The sequence below is a fragment of the Camelus ferus genome, chromosome 3, assembly GCF_009834535.1.
Source record: "Camelus ferus isolate YT-003-E chromosome 3, BCGSAC_Cfer_1.0, whole genome shotgun sequence".
Taxonomy (NCBI): Eukaryota; Metazoa; Chordata; class Mammalia; order Artiodactyla; family Camelidae; genus Camelus; species Camelus ferus.
Window position 1 is genome coordinate 97202585 of NC_045698.1, and position 15540 is coordinate 97218124.

Below are 15540 nucleotides of genomic sequence, written 5' to 3' on the forward strand. Positions count from 1 at the left end.
AAAAAGTATGGTTTTATATACCCTCACCTTATATAAATAAGGGTGACTGGGTACGAATGTTTATTATCATTTTTGTAAACATTGCTTTTAACCAGTAGTTGAGGTCGTTAACAGGAATGGCAACCTAACTGCCTCCAGTTGCTTTTGCACCCATTACTACGTCCAATTATTTTTCTAAAGTGCTGCTTTTATTGTTCTTCAAGAGGTACTATAACTGAGGCCCTCCTGATCTAGTTTTAACCTGCCTTTCCACTTTTTACTGCCCATTGCTCTCCCAGGATATCTTCCCCTCTTTTCTCACTAGTATTCATATCTCCTTGCCTGGAATACAGCTCCTGATAATAGCAAGAGTTTACAGAGTACACAGTCTGTATCAGATATTATCCTATGAGCTTAATTATATTCCATTTAAATCTCCCAACCACCCTGTGTACAAAGTACTGTTAATACCTTCATTCTATAAATGAAGAGACTGAAGTTACAGAGAGGTTAAGTTTCTTGCCCTGCTATCACTTGGCTGTTAGGTGACAGAGCCAAACTTCCTGATATTTTTTGATGAGGTTATTAATTTGCTGCTATTGAACTGTATGCAAGTAAAAATGACATATGAAAATAAAGCTAACCAAGGTAAAGCTATTTGTTTTATTGTCTGCTATTGGTTTTGTGGCTTAGGCCTCACTGTTTTGGCGGGGGGGGGGGGGCGGTCTTGAATTCCACACAGGTGTTCACTAACTGTTGGCTGACTCTAACCTAGAGTGTTTTGATTGCAGAGGTGCCAGCTGTGTACTTTGGGCAGATGCAGCCCCAGGTGAGTGGGAGACTCCTTTACCTACATTTGGCCCCAGCTGTAGGCAGCTGCCTAGGTTGCCGTGTACCTAGGCATGTGTTACACTGCTGGGAGAACAGCAGCCAATAGCTGGTTGGCATTCTGGGCCTAGTTCATGCCAACTCTGTTGTTAACTATACCAGAGTGCCAGCATAGTTGCTTATTCATTAAGTTAAATCTGTAACAGCATGACTTTACAGGGAGAAACCTAAACATCCAGACCTTTCTGAATGGTTCTGGTCTGACAGGTTTGACTAGTATGAAGTTCCTTGAATCATAACTTGGAAACAGAACAAAGGTAATCAGGCCATGGAGGGATATGTAAGTAGAGAGGAAAAGTTGGGCTTTTATTTTTTGAGTCCCTACCAAGTGCTCAAAAGGCCTTATATAGGGTGGAAGTCAATGGAATTTATGCTAATTTCACTGAAATCAAAGTTCATTTCTCCAGCTCTCCCACAATACAAAGCTAGCTACAATCCCTTTGTAGAGGGACTTCATAGCTATAGTTACCTGTCAGAATGTCATGTCTTACAAGGAAATGTTACTGTAAATTTGTTTTTAAAATTATAGGCATTCTTCTTTAGCTCATTAATAAAATGTAAAAACAGCAATTGATTGAGGGGCTCTAGATACTAGGCCTAAATACTAATTTCTGCTTTAGGTTAACAGAATATTCTTGTTAGTTTCTTACTGATTTTCAGGAGTGAACAGAGTTGTTGCCACTTTTTGGAGCAGTAAATATTGAGTCCCCTTTGTAGTGACTTTGTTTTGGAATGCTAATGTTCTGAGAAGAGATGCTTCTCAGTTCTAGGCAAATATTTATCACTCAGGGTGATGTTGGAGATTGTCGAGTAGGTTTGACTTAATTGCTGCTTATGTGACATCCTAGTTTCTACAGGAGGAACTGGTGAGGATGTTGGGAGGCAGAGGAGTTATTTATCAAAGTTAGTTTTGTTCTATTAATTGACTTTCCCTTTAAAGAATTCTCTTAGCTAAATGTTGAGTGCTTTGTGTGAATCCCTCAGATGTTCATTGTGAATAGCCTTTTACATATGGGTTTTTAATATGAGTAATAATCTAGAGGGCTTGGGGGATGTTTAGCTTTAATGGTAACAGACAAGAAAAACGTAAGTAATGGGAAATAAAATAATGGCTAAGGATATAAAAAATATGGTAAATCATAAATGGCCGGCAGCATTCTGTTTCCATCCCTACAGAAAAGCAATCTTAGGAACTAGAGTGTTGAATGCTGACATCTTTTTCTTTTTAGGATGACTTGAAAGTAGGGCATCCTTGGCCCTCCTGAAGAGAGATTAGTGACAGGTGGACAGTTGTGCATGGAGCTACCAGGTAATTGTCCCTACTCATTCCAACATTGACTGTGTGCCAGATTTGTTAGTTGGAATTCATCAGGAAACAACTGGGAGGCAAAATCAACTATATTTGCCCCTTACAAATTTGGCCTCTGGGCAGTAAAATGCTGAGTAGAATTTTGGTGATTATGGTCTGAAGGCATGTGGGATCTTTGGGATTATCTGTATCATTCCATCTGAGGAAATTATGAGATTATAAATTCCATGAGAAAAAGGATAGTATCTCTTGCCTTGTTCACTGCTACATCCCAAGCACAGTGTCCAGCACATGCTAGAACTCCCTGAATGTTGGATAAGATGACTGAAGGCATGGGAAGGGAGTTCCTGTTTCCAGTTTTGTTTAAAGGATTTGACAGCAGGGTCTGCAATCAGTGCTTCCAGGCCTCTGTTCTGTAGTCAACATTCAATTCATGGGGATACCTATATCCATGTCTTCTACATGGGGTAGCTGGATATCTGAAACCAAATAGGAAAACTGTTTCAGGAATCATCCAGCGGTTGTCAGCTATCCAGGCTAGTGTGATGCCTTGGATGGTGTTACACTGTTGGAAGAGCAAATGCTGCCTTTGTTAAGGTCTGGCTCCGGCTCTGTTTTGGTGTTGTGGCTCAGTACCTTTGGGCAGTATTTTGTACCTCTGAGAGTGGAGTAACTCCTTCTATGGAGTTGGTCCTAGTCTGGGTGCAAACAGTTTTTTCCATTAGAAAAGCACCCTGTCTTAAGGATAGCCTGTCATTCCTTTCCTCTTTGAATCCTAGACGCCTTCACCTGAGTGAGAAATCTTCAATCCATTGGGACCTCAGATGTCTAGACTGCCCTTTGTGACACCAAGATAAGTAATGTATGTAGTCTGTTTGCCACGTAGGTCCTAAGTAACTCTCTTCAGCTCAGATAGATGGTGTGGAATAATAGAAAAATACATACATACATTTTATAAATATATATACACACATACATTTTATATATATACATGTATGTGTATGTGTGTATATATATATATATATGCCCTGGTTCCTGGCACATAGCTCCTAAAACCCTTGTATTTCCTAAGTGATCAGAACACCAGGAGCATCTTTAGTTATAATATTTGGACTTTGAATCTGGTTCCTGATAATGAGCTCTTAAACTCTTAAGATTTCTAGGAATGTCTTCTGTTTTCATCAGTCTAGTCCCCAGAAAGACCAGGCAATGACCAGAAGCTTGGAATTTTCATCATCACCGCCTCCCCTGCTCCCCCACCACCACCACATAAGACACATACCCATTCTCCAGAGAGGGGAGAGGGGTTAGAAATGGAGTTAATGATCACACATACAGGATGAAGCCTCCATAAAATTTCAATAGTATGAAGTTCAAAGAACTTCCAGGTTGGTGAACATGTGGAGGTTCTGGAAGAGTGATACCCCTTCCCTTGTAACTTGTCCTACACATCTCTTCCATCTGGATGTTCATCTGTATCTTTATCATATCCTTTTATAATAAACTGGTAAACAGTAAGCTGTTTTCCTGAGCTCTTTGAGCCACTCTAGCAAAAAGTAGTCATCTCACAGTCAGAGTTTGTGAGAATCTCTGAATTAAAGACTATCTGTCAGAAGCATAGGTTAACAACCTGGACTTGTGATTGGCATCTGAAGTGGAGAAGGGGCAGTCTTGTAGGATGGTGCCCTTATCCTGTGGGATCTGAAGTTATCTCTAGGTGTCGATAGTCAGAATTGAGTTAGATTATAGTACACCTCGATAGTCAGAATTGAGTTAGATTATAGTACACCCAGCTGGTGACAAGATTTACCTTGTGGGAAACCACCCCCGCCACCTCCAAATCTGTCAGAAGTATGGAGAGTATGGTAGTAGTATGAGAATAAAGGAGAAAGACAGCAAGAATGAGATTTTCTTTATAGGTAGAAAACTTAAAATTTGAAAAAATTATGGGGTGTACTAGAATTTAGAGAAGAATGCTTAAAGCCCAAGACTTAAACTAAGCCCTCATTTTATAGAGCTCTGCTGAGCAATACATGTTTCTTTAAACTGAGAAATAAAATACACATCTTCATCTCAGTATCTAGTACCTATTGGCCAGCTCAGAGAACATTCCCACCAATGCAGAAAGTTTTATACACCGTTGTTCTAGAGCAGGGGTTGGCAAACTTCCTGTAAAAGGCCAGATACTAATTTAGGTCTGTGCACCATAGTCTCTTTTGCAGCTAAACTCTGCAGTTGTGGTGTGCAAGCAGCCATAGTTAAAATGTCACCAAATGAGAATTAATGTGTTCCAATAAAACTATGGATACTGACATTAGAATTTCATAAAATTTTCAGGGTCACAACAAAAAATTTTCCCCAACCATTCTAAGCTTGGGGGCCTTTCAAAACCAGATGGTAGGCAAGAATTACCCCTATTCTAGGGAATGAAATTCAGGCTTTGAGTGTTGACAACTCATTAGTGATACACTGAGGGCCAGTACCAACATGTGTTCCTAAAAAATTACATATTATCAATACCTTTGCCTTATAGCAGGCCTTTACCATATAGTGTTAAACTCTTCACCTTTTAGAGGACTGAGGTGAGATTAGTAAATTAGTGGTAGGATAGTCCTTATTTCTTGTGTTTGGAATTTTTGTGATACTTTTTCCTTGGCTTTTTTTTTTTTTTTTAAATGGAGGTACTGAGGATTGAATCCAGGACCTACCACTGAGCTATTTCCCTCTCCGTGCTGTGTGTGTGTGTGTGTGTGTGTGTGTGTGTGTGTGTGTGTGTGTGTGCTTAAACCGGCAATGAACCAAAGAATGGGTTATTTATATCACAATAGTTCTCTCATCTTCTAACGTACATCTAAGGAAGAGGTCCTAAGAAAGAACAGCAGTCTTCAGTTTTCAGCAGAGCCTAATCACAACCTCACAACCTAGGTAGTGAAATAGAAATGGCCTCTCAGGAAAGAGGAAAATTTTATACATGATGAACAGCCAGAGTTTAAAATCTGGTATCTCAAGTTCCTTTGAGCATACAGATTGCTTTCCTGAGCATGGTAAAGCTACCCAGGTGCAGGGAGGGGCCCCTATGTTGTCACTTACTTGAAAAGGGAAAATTCATTTGGTGTTTGCATGTGTTCAATACCCCAAGAGGTTTCAGTGGCTTAATCATGCACATTAAAATAATTTAATGGGATTTCCTACTTGATAAGTGAAGTTAATTAGTCACCTACTACTCCCTGTTGATTTAATTTTTTTAATTTCCTGGTGAGTCTAAGAAGATGAAGTAACACATTTCAAAGTAGCTTTTTATCCATCTTTTTCTTCATCACCCTTTTCCCATGCTTCAATGAAAACTGAAATTGTACTGGCAGGGTTATTGGTCTGTAAATTTCCAAGCTGCCATCTCCTGCCATAGATAGCAGTTAGTAAACAAAAGTGCTCCTTTTTGTTGCTCTGTTCAAGTTTCAGGTCCTGTACCATATTAACAGGGAAAATTAACGCATGATGACTAGGGGGCCCTGAGTATTAAGTGCTATCCATGGTTCCTGTCAATAATTTATTTCCCTTTCAGGGATGAAAGAAACTACTGTTGTGGAACTTTTGCACTGAAATTTTGGATCATGTCTCAGATTTTCATCAGGAAAACAAAATTCCAGAGATAAATTCTGCAGGCCCCAAAAGGACACAAAAAAGTGGCTCAGTGTCTAGGAACCCATGCAAAAGAGAAAACAACCTGGTAAGAAACAAATTAAGAACCTGAAAGAGTGACAATGACGCCTGTGAATCTTGTTGCTTAATTAGGGCTTTATGAACAGCTCCATTAATGGACCTGGTCAGTATTCTTTTGGTAAACAATTTCACTGAATTAACAAATCAACTGTAATACTTAAAATGTCTGCTTAGCAACACCTTTCTCTACTGCTATTTAGGAACACTTCTAATGAGTCAACTTGCTAGGTTGTATGTTTTTCAATTTAGGATCCTCAATCCTGGGTCAAAGGAGCCCCTGTTATTTTGGCTCTCCCAGTTCTCCATTAAAGGCCCTTTGGGGTGTAAGAACATTCTATACTGCTTTTTAAGGTTAACTTCTACCTGGGAAAGGGGTGATAAAGTGAACCTTGAAATTTATTTTATTTTAGAATAGTTGTAGATATACAGAAATGTTGTAAAGACAATACAAAGAATTCCCCTGTACCCTGCACCCAGTTTCTCCTAATATTAACACCATATATTAGTATAGTACACTTGTCACAATGTGCTAATATTAATACATTATTATTAATAAAGTCCATACTTTATTCAGATTTCCTTAGTTTTCACCCTTATCTATTACAAGATCCCACTGAGGGTATCTGTCATTATGTCTCCTTAGGCTCCTCTTGGCAGTGCCAGCTTCTTAGACTTATCTTGTTTCTGATGAGCTTTGAGTCATGTATTTTGTAGAATGCCCTTCAATTAGGATTGAGTTTTTCCATAATTAGGCTGGACTTAAGGGATTTTGAAAGGAAGACCACAGAGGTAAAATGTCATTCTCATCACTTATCGAGAGTACGTAATAGCAACATGACTTATTACTGTTCATGTTATCCTTGATCACCTGGCTGAGATCTTATTTGCCAGGTTTTGCCTCTGTACAGTTACCCCCTCTACCCAGTACAGTGCTCTTTGGAATGAAGTCACTGTGCAGCCCACACTTAAGAAGAAGGATGTTGTGCTGTTCTTGAGGATAGAATGGCTACATCAGTTAACTGGAATTCTATAGAAAGAAATTGGTCTCTTCCCACATTTATTATATTTATTTATACCACTATGGACTCTTCAATATTTTATACTTATGGAAATAATCCAGTAATACTTAATTTTGCTCAAAGTGTTCCATCTTTGGCCACTGGGAGCTTTTTCAGTTGGTTCCTATATCCCTTTGATATGCCCCCATCATTGTGGCGTTGTTGATGTTTTTAAACACCTGTCACTTTATGGCACTAAATGATGCTCCAGGTTCATCTTATATCTTTACTGTCCCAGAGCCAGCCATCTATCCAAGGAGTCCTGGTTCCTTTATTGGAGAATGGTATTAGGGAACCAAGATCTGGGCACTAGATGTGCTCTAAATATTGAGGTGGTGTTGGCTTCTAGGCCCTGTCAGCTGATAGAACAATACATGTATGCTAACCAGGATCCTTGTCATCCTATATTCTATAAACATAATGTTTTTAATATTCAACATGTCTTGTTCTATGGTCTTTGTTTATTCTGTTTCGTACAGAATAGTGGTTGAACCTGTTGTCTTTTATAGTGGGTGCTGTAGTCTCCAAAGGACTGATGATTTTTACCCTGAGTTCACAGTACAGATGGGAATTTTGTATCAGCTACTGGTAGAAGGGAGGAGCCAAGACCAGGCCCTAGTGTACTAATGAGTGGAAGGACAGGGTAGATGTCCTCAAGTCACAGAGCCTCAGAGTTAGAATCTAGGCTTCACCAGAATGGCAGACAGTAGATCTAACTCTCCTTCTCCTCACTTGTAATTCTCTAGAGGAGAAATCCAGGAGCTAATGGTTACAATATGCTGGGCACCCCAAGAAAGTTCTTTGTCAGCGTATGCTGACCCTACTTCCATGGTACTCTACCCTTTTCTGAGCTGGGCTTCCATTTCTTGCCCTTGTATAGTAGGGCCCAATCATGATCTGTTCCTCCAGGGGACTCTTTATATATAGTTTCTCAGATCCCTAACCTCCCTCTGATTGGTGTACATAATATCCCCAGGGCTGGGTTAATAACCTATGCAATTTACTCGTCTTGTCAGAAGACTGGTCGTTTAACTCATAGCCTTTTTACGGGCTTACAGCTTTTATTAAATTTGGTTGTTTTTAACTTATTTATTTTGAGGGGGAGAGGTAATTAAGTTTATTTATTTATTAATGGAAGTACTGAGGATTGAACCCTGGACCTCTTGCATGCTAGGCATGCACTCTACCACTGAGCTATACCCTCCCCCCTACAGCTTTTATTAACTGAACTCCATGCTAGATATTGGGGATAAGTGATAAATAAGATGCAGTCTAGCCCTCTGTTTACTATGCTCAGATTCCTTTCTGGCCACATTGGTTTTTTAAAGGTTTACCTCACTCCTACGTAGGCAAGCAGCCTCAATTCTACTGACAGCCAACTAAAGAGCCTCAACTGGTAAATATTAGTATGTCATAATGTATCTAGTATAGATAAGGCCAAAGGCATATCCTAATTTTTAACAATAACCCAGTAAGGACGATGAGAGTGCTGATTTTGTTTTGTTTAATTAAAAAAAAAAAGGTTTCCAAATCATTTTCTAGTGGACTGTAAAGATACAACAGTGAGTAATTATTTGAAAGTAAAGTTAGCTTCAAAAAATATGATATGAAAATAATGGAACTGCAGAGATTTGTTCAAATTTGAAACATCTGTTAATTAAAACAGATGTGTGGCCTTTTAAACTTTTTGATAATCTGTAAACGTTTTTATGGTTAAGAAAATCTGTGAAACATATTTGCAAATTCTAACTTGCAGAACCTTTCTTGCTAGCATTCTCCTACTGACAAGTAGGTGCCAGGATAAAACTTATAACCAGATTCAAATTTTAACATGTTTACACTGGAGCTCTATAAAAATAATCTTTGAATCTATGGTTTTGTCATTTTAGGATATTTATGTAAAAACACTCCAGGACATGTGGCACCATAGAATATTGGCATTTACTACATGTTGACTGTGTACCAGAACTGCTAAATTCATTCTACACATTTCTTAATCCTCTCAACAGTCCTACAGGGTACCTGCCGTTATTTGCCCAAGGTCACCCAGTTGGTGCAGGACCTACTGAGGTGGTCACTGAATCTGACTTCAAAGCTAGTGATTGGTTTGAGGCTTTCATGTATAGTTCCTTTCCAACTAATTTTCATCAATAGCTTCAATCATCAACCTCATTCACTCTAACATCTTCCAGGGACTACTGAAATGCCTGTCTTCTTCCAGTCTCTTAACACATTTAACAAATGCCACATACTTTGTTTCAGGCCATCAGTATCTTGGCCACTATTACTGTAGCTTGAGGAGGCTTCCTTTCGCTTTTAACATATGTAGAACATATACAGACATAGCCTTTAGCCTTTTTTTTAAATTGCCTTTAGCCTTGCTTTAAAAGGAGTTTCCATGTATCTCATTCTTTTCATAACACTCATGAGTCTCAGGTTTTTTTAAATGTCCCTCTGGAAGGCCTTAATGGGTCACACATCCCCACCCCTAGTCTTGGGGATGCTCAGAGGAACTTGGGATCCCAGATTCTAAACTCTGGCTATTCATCATATATACAATTTTCCTCTTTCCTTAGGGGCCATTTCTATTTCGCTACCTAAATAGTCTGTTATATGTCAGTGCATGTGCTACTAAACTATGGCCTCAATGAGAGGGTCAGAATAGGAATCTCAAAGACATTTAAAAATTTCTCAAGGATTTACATTTTTAGAGGATGGGATTGATGTTGGATTCTCTTTTGTTTGCATATATGGTGTATATCTGCTAAATTAGAAGCATAAAGACTTTAGTAGAACAACACTGTAGATCAACTATACCTCAATAAAAAAAAAGAACCTAAATTTTAAAATAAAAAAAAGGCTTTAGTAGATACACATTATAAACAAATCATTATATAATAATACAACATAGAAGTCATGCCTAGATTATTTGAAGAATACATCAAAAATATTTCCAATTAATTGATCTCAGTAAAAGTTACATGATGTCCCTACATGCTAAAAGGACATTTATTAAAATTGCTGAGAATCAAAATTCCAAACCTGATAAAATACATCTTACTCTGGAAGCCTTTGTGATGCTTAAAAGGGAAACCCTAGAAGTATTCTCATCAAAAGAGAAAACTTTATTCAAAGATACTAAGGTACTATCAAAGGCAATTAGGTAGAAGAAAATAAATGTATAAATGGGGAAAGAGGTAAAAATTAGTTATAGATGGTAAATTGACGTAAGTACTATGTGAGTCAACTGAAAATTCATTGAAGTAGCAAGTAATCAGTTTGAGGATACAATGGAAGGAAAATAAAGTTAGGAATAATTATAGGGACATAAGTTATCTATGAAGAAAATATTAAAAGAATGACAGACACAAAAGAGATCTTAAATGGTTGTCATACAATGTCTAATAAATCTCAACATAAAGATAATTGTAAAGAAAACTAAATTTATTAAAATCCTTAAAAAAATAACCTTGTTATTTTTGGAAATAGGCAAGTTGATTCTAACATTGTTATTATTAAAACCATAATATGAATCATTATGAATAATATAACATTATAAGTGTCATAGAGGAAAACTAATCCTACTTGATGTTAAAACATTATAAAAAGAATAAAACGGTACTGGCATCTGAATCGATTACTCTATGAATGGAACAAATAAGAGTACAGAAATATACCCTGAGACACAAATTTAAAATGTACAAGAAGACAACAATGTATCTATATTTTAAAAAAATTGTGTAGTGGCTTTGCCTTCTAAGTGAAAAAACAAAATAAAGATTTAAAAAGAATAGATGATGTTTCTAGATTTTAAAAAATTCTGTATGGAAAAACTTGAACAAAACCAGTAAGAAATGTTTGCAAAGCGTTACTTTTTTAAAAATACATTTCCTATAAATCAAGAGGTAAAGGTTTAACAATGGGCAAAAAATATGAACAGTTAAAATATGCTGCTTAACCCTAGGTTATGCAAGTACAATCTATAGTTAGAATTCCATTTTCCAGCAATCAGATTTCCAAATAGATTTTGATAAATTATCAAAGGAATAGGAGAACTGGCATTCTCATTCTCAGAGTAAATCGGCATAATATTTAAAGGAGGCACTCTAATTTTTAAACTTAAAAATGACTACACTCTGACTAAGCAATTCCAATGAAATCAAAAGAATATTTTGTGACATGTGAAAATTAAATGAAATTCTAATGTTTATACCTATTACAACATAATCATGTTCATTTATTGACCAGTTGTGGCTGCTTTTGCACCACAATTGCAGATTATCTCTGACAGACTCTTTGGCCCCCGAAGCCTAAAATATCTTTTGGTCCTCTACAGAAATACTCCCTGACCACTGCTCTAGAGCAGCACTGTATGATAAATATTTCTGCAATGACAGAAATGACAGCCAAGCTGTCCACTAGCTAAATGTAGATAGTAAGATTCAGAAAATAGGTGTGACTTACGGCTACTGGACATCAGACAGTATAGGTCTAGGAACTGAGGGGTTTATTTTAAGCTGCACATAGACTTACATGTATGGAGTAGTGTGTACAGGAATTTAATATTACTGCTTTAAATAGAAAATAGGAAAATACCTAAATTGTCCATTGGAAGACCATTGATTAAATAAATTTTTTTACCATCAATATAGTGGGATACTAGGCATTCTTACTGAAAGATAGTCAAGAAAGTAAGTAAAATAAGAAAAATGTCTTTAATGTAAAGCTTTGCTTAGTGTATCACTGCATAATAAACCTCTTTAAAACTTTGTATTTAAAAGCAGTATTAAAATTCTGTGGGTTGATTGGGCTTACCTGGTTGGTTGTGTTGTTCCACACAGGCTTGGCTAGGCCTATAGCCATCTGGAGGCTTCACTTTGGTTGGCAGATGCCACTGGCTGTCACCTGGGAGCTCAGCTGGGGCTGCTGACTGAAGCACCTTGGTTCTTTTGATATGGCCTTTTCACATTGGGTGGGATTCTCACAGCATGTCAGTTGGGTTCCAAGAAGATACAAGCAGATCTTAGAAGTTACTTCTGTGTTCCATTGGTAAAAGCCAATTACAGGGCCCTTCCAGATGGCAGGTAAAGTGGAAACTGGTTCCACTATTCCATAAATATGGGAAAGAATTTGTGACAATCTTTAATTCACAATCACGTATGTACAAAATGTTTATATATTTATAGGAAATCCTTAAAGTACACAAGAAATGGTTGATAGTGGTTGCCTTTATGTAAGGGAATAGTGGTTGGGAAGTAATTTTTGTTCTTTGAATTTGATTATATGTATTCCTATTCAAAACCTCCTTTTTAAGCCCACTTCTGCTCTCTTGCCACTGTTAGAAGAGCCACTGGTTGATAGTTTTCTGTATTTTAGTACTGTGAAGTATTGAAATGACCTGGTTCTGGGACTTAAATCTATTAAAATAGTAGATGGGTAGACTACCAGGGGATTCTGAGACCACAGCTTTGCTGAAGGCAGGCCAATATAATGCACAAAAGCTCTGGATTTGGATTTATATAGAACTGAATTCAAATCCTGCCATTGTCACTAATTACATGACCTTAGGCAAGCTGCTTAATCTCTTATGTAAAACAAGAATAATAGTACTTTATTCTCAATTATAATGCAGCTGATAAGCTGCTTGGTGATTATGGTGTATCAAAATATATGTCCTCAATCAATATAACTCTGCTCTAAAAAGTATTCATTATCAGCTCAAATCTAGACTCTATCCTGTTGTCTTACACCAAACTTGTCATTTAGACCTTTCAAAGTCTCAGCACAAGTTTTGCTTTGTAGCCTCATTACCATCCCTGGTGTACCACACCCACTCCCAAGAAACCGAAATGTGAATAGAGCTATTGATCCATCTCTGCTCATAGCCAGGTCCAACTTGAGGCCAAACTCCTTGTCTGTTTATCAGACCGGGATCCTCAAGAGCTGGCAATTTGTCTTACCCATTATTGTATCCCCTCCCTTGTATTGTGTCCTTCGTGAAATAGGCATTTGATGACTGAAATCTTGCATAAAAACTTCTGTTTCCAGTGTGTCTTTTTGCTGTTGAGCCACTAAGCAGATCTTTAATAAATAATTACTTAATTGAAAAAGTTTGCCTTTTCTTCATACCATCACCAGATGGCATTACAGCCTTATACAAAAGCATGGTAAGTGCATATCTGAACTAAGACATACTCATGTTTCTGTCTCCAGAAGAGCAGACTTCAGTCTAAGAGCTGGGGGCAACATAAACAGAAGTCTTGACCAAAATCAATTGAAATAGAAGATTTACAGAGTAGAAAGCAGATCTGGTTTCAAGTGAAGGAGGACCCAAGTTTCACTGAACATTTAGGATCCCCCAAATTTCATTCTGAAGTTAACTATTTAGTGGGTTTAACCCTCTCATTCAGGGGAGCCCCAGTTCTGGATGCTTCTCAGACAAAGCCTGTAGATGATAACATACATGGATATGTGAGATTACAGTTTCACTCTAAACAATGGCTATTTTTAAATTTTCCCTCCTGCAACTCTAGTCCTACCAACAGATGGCTTAGTCACGAAACTGAAGTCACCTGATTGTAGTTCCTAATGAAAACTCAGCACCATCCTCTCAAATCGTCCTGTTACAGTAAAGGCATGTCTCCTTCAGATCCCACTAGTGTCCATTATGAATTAACCTTTCTCTCACCTGTTTTTTCACCTAATTCTTTCCTGATTTTAGTTGTGCTGAAAGTTTTCCCATACTAAAGCAAAAACCTTCCCCAGCCCTGCTTTCTCATCTCTTCATAGCCAACACTTCTCTGCATTGAGTAGTTTCCATCGCACCACTTTCCATACACTTAAGTACCTCCAGTCTGATTTCCTCTCCCACTTAACTAGAATTAAGTGTCCACATTGCTAAATCTTTTATAGATGTTTTCAGTCTTACTTTTGACACCTTGGTAGTATTTGGCCCTGTTGATCATTTCGTCCTTTAAGTACTTTGGCTGTCTAGGGAGTACAATTTCTGTGCCTCTCCCCTCTTCTCACATTTTTTTTTTCTCCTCCGTCCCTGCATTTCTATCACTTTGTCTCTTTTGCCACTCAGCTCTACCTTCTCAGTTTCTCAAGGCTTGGTCCTAAGGCCTCTTTACCCCTCCATCCCCCGCTTTGAACTCCCATTCATTTATGTTATTAACTCAAAATTTGCCACTAACCCACACCCTTTTCCCCTGAGCTCAAGACCCATAAATGCAGCTCCTTTAAAATCGATGCCAAACTCAACTAGCCTTATCTCCCCAACTATTCCTTTTCCAGTGCTGCTCAATAGCGCTGCTAACCAATGAGCTGTCATTCATCCATACTTCCATATCCAATCAAGTTAATGCCTTGCCTTTTGTCCTAAATGATGTTTAGTTTTCTAACGGTCTCTTTTCTCCATCTTTCTCCCCTCCACTATCCTCACAGTGGACCCAGAATTATTTTTCAAAGACGCGAATCTGATTCAGCACACTCAAGATTTTTAAAATTTGAGGGCTATTAGTCTGACTTGTAGTCACTAATTTACCCCAGGTGTCAGATGACTGCCTGCCGCTCTGCATTTAAATTTGAAACCCCAGGGAAATGGCCTTTCCTCCAGCCTTATCTATACAATTTTTCAAAGTCAGCCTCAGGGTTTTCACACGTGCTATTCCTTTGCTCAGAGGGGACTTGTCTCAATACTTTACGTTTAAATTCTCCAAATGGCGGCGGCGGCCTTTTCGACGGGATGGGTTTTCACCATCTTCCGCCTCAATGACCCTCCACAGAATTCTAAGATTAAAAACCAGTCAAAATGTTATCGGTCCCCACTTCCTGCCCCCAACACTCGTTGGCAAATAATCGAAGAACACCAGAGAGGATAGAAATCGGGTCTAAGCCAGGGACCCCCGCGACTCGCTTCTAATGCATACACTTATTTAAATTTTGCAGTACGCAATTGAGGGGAGAGGTGGGAAAAATCCTTTGTGGGTAATGGGACTCGACTGTAACTCTAAATCTCCGTTTCCCGCCACAGGCGGACTTCAGAATTAGAGAACAACGACCGCTGCTAACTGAGCGAGCGACGTGCGCGCGCTGAGTAGGGGGAGGGGCCTGGCGCGCGCAGAAACGGGACCCGAGGTGGGTGGGGGCGAGCTCTCTCGCGAGACTGGGTTTGTTCTTGGGCGGCCGCCGCTGCTGCCACCTCTTACCAGCGCCGTTGCTGCGGGGGATTGTGGGAGCCTCCGCGTCCCGCTTGCTAGGAGAGAGGTACCTCTCCTTTTCCCTCTCCTTTCCTTAAGGTAGGCGTGAAGCGGGTAAGAATCGGGGTGGGGTGGCCGGGGGCTCTCTGCATCTGCCGGGAGGAGGCAGCGACGGCGACAGGGGCCGCGGGGAGCCGGCGGCGCGCCTTTCTTGCTCGCTCCCGCTCCCCCTCTCTGCCTCCCTCCGCGCTGCGTATGTGAGCCGCCTGATCGGCGGCCGCCATGTTAGGAGCTCAGTGGCGGCGCAACCAGCCTCCTCGGGCGGCGGAGGTGAGCGGTCCCGGAGGGAGACACGCGTTCAGCCAAGGGGCCAGGGTGCGGCGGG

The 15540-nt window shown here is 39.3% G+C and overlaps 1 protein-coding gene and 1 non-coding gene across 5 annotated transcripts in view; both read left to right on the forward strand.

The window, feature by feature from the left end:
* MATR3 (matrin 3) overlaps positions 1-15540 on the forward strand; it is a 43467-nt gene that overhangs the window by 549 nt on the left and 27378 nt on the right. For 2 of the 4 annotated variants that reach the window (XM_014555566.2, XM_014555567.2), the window contains exon 1: positions 15108-15254. The gene's annotated coding sequence lies outside the window, so the exon portion shown is untranslated. Of the gene's footprint in view, positions 1-770; positions 809-2096; positions 2177-2955; positions 3039-5738; positions 5904-15107; positions 15255-15540 lie in introns of those variants that run through there. The other 2 variants (XM_032476850.1, XM_032476851.1) reach the window with 2 other exon arrangements.
* Positions 2690-2889, forward strand: LOC116662841. The gene has a single exon (XR_004318931.1). It is a non-coding gene; the product is annotated as a small nucleolar RNA SNORA74 (small nucleolar RNA).